We start from the raw sequence: 4504 nt of genomic DNA on the forward strand, positions 1-4504 counted from the left end.
CAAAACTTTGCTCCTGCCCTCTTTTACTACTACTGCTGCTGCTGCTGCTGCTGCTGCTGCTGCTGCTACATGAAACATAAGACCTATCCTGCTAGCAAGTTTTTAGGTAAACAATATGGTAGTAACTATAGGTACTATGCTGTATAGTACGTCTCTAAAAAGTATTCATGTATTTCTGATAAACATTAGGAAAAAAAATCTTTTTTTTTTTTTTTTTATTTCATGATGCTACTTATAGTCTTCTAAACCACAAGCTAGGCTCAGTTCTCATTTTTAATTTCTATAGATTCTATGTCTCCAGAAGCATTTAAAGTAATCATGTTGTGAAAAAATTTAAATCAGTGAAGGGCTGACCCAGCATAAGATCCCAGATGTAATGGCAATGAATGAGGGAGAAGAGGGTAATGGGAAAATTCATATGACAGATCTTGCCAAATCTTAATATGAAGTCTAAGTTAGGTACATGAATTTACCCTATATATTTCCCTAGCAATTGGCCTGACATCAGTGTGTCCTTTTTTGTTTTATTTCACAATAAAGTGATATGGAAAGCAACATAAATTAAAACATTAAACATTCTGTATTGGCTTTCCAAAATTGGATGACACAACATTATTAAAATTACCATGGTATATATCTTTACATATGGAAACACTTATATAATGAAATATCATATTCAAATTAGAATTCTAATGCTTCATAGATGAATTTACTGATTAATAGATTTTTTGGAGTGAAGCTTTATAACACATGGGTATATTAGTTCTCCTTTGATATCTTGGTGTTGAATGCTTGATAATTGTTGTATTTTTAAAAGATAGTTATATTATCACTGAACCTATCTCCAAAAATTGATTGTTCTCAAATTAGTTGCATCTGCTCATTATTCTAATTGCCTTGCCATCAAAGACAAAAATTAATCTGTAGTCAATTCCATTTAGCATGAAAAAGATAAACAAATACTAAAACAAAACATATAAATGAACCACTTGAATCTAAAATGTACAGTAGAATAGACAGGTTTGCAAGAGCTCAGTGGACAACTTCTGCTTCAGTATGGACATAGTGAAGCCATATTTTGGCTTTCAATCTGGGACAAGGAGCGATGAGATAAAAGAAGATGAGCTAATACACAGGAGTCATGGTCTAACTGAGGAACTATTCTATATGGCAACTCATCTCTTGGAAAAACACTTTACTGACAAATTTTATACTTAGAAAAGCTCTATCTTTATTGCTTTATCTATCTTCTTCACTGAGGTTCATTCACAAGTATACAATTTTTGTCAAATTAAATCATCTGTGTTTTAAGCTTGTTAATTTTTCTTTTTATTTTCCTATGTCACTAATTTCTCAGAAATGAATCTAAATTCATTTATAGATATTCATTAGTAAAAGCTTCTTTCTGTCTTTAGAATAAAAAAGAACATGGCTTGGAGCCTAGAGCCTGCATCAGATTCTGTCTTCCTCTCTTTGCCCCTCCCCAGGTCATACTCTGTCTCTGTATGTCTGTCTCTCTCTCAAAAAATAAATACTAAAAAAAAGAGGAAGAATGTAAGAGAACATTCATATACTATACCATTCATCCTTGATAAAAATATATTCAACTCTGTGCATACATTTTCCATATACAAAGTTATATGATCATGCCTTGTTTACCATAGATGTTCAAATTATCTGTATTACATATATTTTGGACAAAACGAGGCCATATAATTTTTTCCTACTCAAATTTTCTCATTCCATGTACCTGTTCATCTACTCACTGGAAAATAACCATTGCTGAATCAGTGCTGACTTCCTATAAAAGTTACAACTTCTAAACAAAGGGCTATATGTCCATGACAAATCTGTAATTAATTTATGTGCAAAGCATGGTTTATTAATATACCATTGACATATTTGACTTTCTAGTGCCTGAGGTACTAACACATGAATGGCAGTGATAACACTCACTAAATTTATTGCTTATTATTAATCTTTCCCCTAACTCCACACTAAACAAAGCAAATAATCAAAAATATCTCCATCTCAAGAACATTTATTGCTCTTGTTATTTTACACAGAAGGGGATACTCAATCTCATTGTTGTACCCATTATTTTATCATTATTATTTTTTATAATTTGCCCAAATTGGTGTTACTAAGGGAGCAGAATAATTATGCCTGGATAGATAGTAAAGAAGACTGCTGAAGGAAAAGAGGGAATGAAAAAAAGAGAGAGAGAGAAAGGGACAAAGAGAGATACAGAGAGAAGAAACATTTGGGATCATGTTCTTTTCTTATGCACTCAAGGTATATGATTTTAACATTTTACTAGACTTCACTGTGAATTGATTTACAAAAGTAACTGTCCAGGGGGCGCCTAGGTGTCTCAGTTGGTTAAGCGACTCTTGATTTCGGCTCAGGTCTTGATCTTACAGTTATGGGATGGAGTCCTATGTTATGCTCTGTGCTGACAGTGCAGAGCCTGCTTGGGATTCTCTCTCACACTCTCTCTTTCTCTCTCATTCTCTCTCTCTCTCTCTCTCTGTCTCTGACCCCTCCTGCTGAGTGAATAAAACTTTAAGAAAAAAAATTAAATATCCAGACTTTCTGTGTAAATTAAATGACACAACTTATGACAAGAGCATATCACTTCTGTTTAAAAGGAAATAGGGAACAATAGACCCATGTATTAACAGGAAGCTCTTTACTATGCATACACACTATACATAGAATTGTTCACATTGCAAATGATTACCTTAGTTAAGGGATTCACAGTAAAGTGGAGGCTAGAGAGGTTCTTCACAATTAAGAAATAAGAATATGAATGTCTCAGTGACAATGGAAAGAGTATCCTTCCTGATAGTTTCCTCATGTAGTCAATCTACAATTGTGAAGGATTCATTTCCTAGATTGATTTTGATCATTTTAACAAGGAAAATACACCTGATTAATAGTTATGCTGTGCTCCTTGGATATGTCTTAAGGAACTGAGGAGCACAAGCCATGCCCCGCTATGTCCTCTGTGTTTCAGCTTACTATTGAAGGACGTAATGATGAATAGGTTTGTGTAATTATTTTTTCTTTTAGTGAAGATTAAGTGAAATATCTATACTCCTGTATAGCTAAATTTCACAAAGAGGAGGCATTCCCAGTTGACAGCAGAGTCATCCTTGGTCCTCAGGACTGACTTTCTGCATCAGCCTTTAGAGATGGAACTCCACAGTATAGCGAGATCCACTGGTGATTCTTAAATTCTTATATCTCACTTCCTCCAATTAATCTGCCATTTTTGGCTTTACCGTGTTATTCCATGGGGGAATATGAAACAGAAGTAATCATTTTGTTTTTTAAACTAATGATGTGTATACCTGCATGCATGTGTGACTGAGAGAAAAGAGAGATAAAAAGAGAGTACACTGGGCATGTAGTGTATTTATACCAATATCTTATCAAATATGATATTTCCAGTTTTCTTTTCAATTTAAAATCAGAACTATTTCTTAAAGGTATGGGAATTTTTCTATTAAATCATTATGTTTAATGGATAGAATACAATTTACATGGATTGACCATAAGAGGAACATTGATTGTCTCAGGTTTAAAAAATGAGAACTACTACTAAATATAATCATAATTCAAAGTAGTTTAGAGAATCACAAAAGGTAAATATGTAGTGAGAACTAAGAACAAATTTAGTGATGTTAATATTACTATTCAGGAGTGGGCACTAAAGTCCTGGAGTGCTAGCAGAATTGAAACGTAGTTTTTCAGAACTAAGCTTTTAGTCTCTTGGAATTAGAACAAACTAAAGTGAACAAAGCATTGCCATTTCTTTTTTGTCTCTGAGAACCCAACATGAGCTCAATTTTTCTTAGACATGAAAGTGAGGAAAAGGTTCACCTACTAGAGGTTGGGGGCTTTTTGATGTCAGATCACTCCACATGACATTGCATTATATGTAGAACATAATACGCGGCTTCAAAAAAATAGTCTTAAATACCAAGGAAAAGTCTTATTGTTTAGTTTATGCATCATTTCTCAAGGAAAGTTACTTTAATTGTAGTTTATATCCATTAAGATGAATCTAAAAGAAAAAAAAGTTTCTTAAATATGTTCCTTGAAGATACAATAATTTTAATTTTTTCAATTAGAATGTGAATGCTATATGTTCTTTTTGACTACTAATACCATATCTTTAGCCATTGAATGCCTATTTAATATATTATTTATCATTTCTTTTGACTGTAGCTGGAAATTTTCTAAGTTGTTTTTGGCACATGTACTAGTGGTACAATTGGTCCTGACGGCCAAAATAACAATTCTTCTGGAAGAATTAATACAAACAGACTGGAAAGAGAAGATGCCCCAAGACTTGAACTAGACTATTTCAATTCACTCTAATTCAGGTACTAGAAATGAACTACTGTTGTGAAGCAATGTTTATCCCCATGACAACGTCTGTTTCTTCACACACTACAATCACTTATTATTCATTCTCCATGACGGGTGACCATTT

Source organism: Hyaena hyaena, unplaced genomic scaffold, assembly GCF_003009895.1.
Source record: "Hyaena hyaena isolate Hyena2069 unplaced genomic scaffold, ASM300989v1 scaffold_873, whole genome shotgun sequence".
Classification (NCBI taxonomy): Eukaryota; Metazoa; Chordata; class Mammalia; order Carnivora; family Hyaenidae; genus Hyaena; species Hyaena hyaena.